The sequence below is a fragment of the Callorhinus ursinus genome, unplaced genomic scaffold (assembly GCF_003265705.2).
Source record: "Callorhinus ursinus isolate GAN/ISIS: 27379988/994484 unplaced genomic scaffold, GSC_fseal_2.0 scaffold34, whole genome shotgun sequence".
Lineage (NCBI taxonomy): Eukaryota > Metazoa > Chordata > Mammalia > Carnivora > Otariidae > Callorhinus > Callorhinus ursinus.
This window is the reverse complement of record NW_027397096.1, coordinates 6364556-6365150: the sequence shown is the minus strand read 5'-3', so window position 1 is coordinate 6365150 and position 595 is coordinate 6364556.

The following is a 595-nucleotide window of genomic DNA, read 5'->3' as shown; positions in this document are numbered from 1 at the left end:
CCCTCGCCTCCCTCTTCCCCCCATGGCCCCCTCTCCCGTTCCCAGAGCACCACGGGAGTTGTAGTCTTGCTGCCGGTCGGGGATTGAGGGGTGAGGATGAGAGCTGGGGCGCTCGGGCTGGTGGGCGGCAATTGCCACAGCACCGCCTAGCGGCCAGTCCGCGGGTGAAAGAGGCGGTGCCTAAGCGTTGGAGCCGAAAGCTAGTCCCCCACCCACCCCAAAAGAGGCCTCTTAACAGCAACTCTCCCTCTCGCCCTTGAGAGGACTTTTTGAGCACCCGCCTAGGTATTCATTGGAAAGCCGTTTGGCTTCCTTTGTCGCTTCCACGTTTAACCATTCATTCAGGGCAATAAACGATCTTATTAGTGCTCACGATGTGGCAGACAAAGAATAGCACCATTCAAAGGCGTTCAAATGTCTAACATTTGTCCCCCTCTCTCTCATTCTCTCTCTCTCTCTCTCTCTCTCTCTCTCTCACACACACACACACACACACACACACACGTTCCAGGCTAGAATCCGACAGAATCATAACCGCCTGTGATTAAACCCACCAGCGTCGGGGAGAACTGATGTTAGAAAGTGAAATACTATC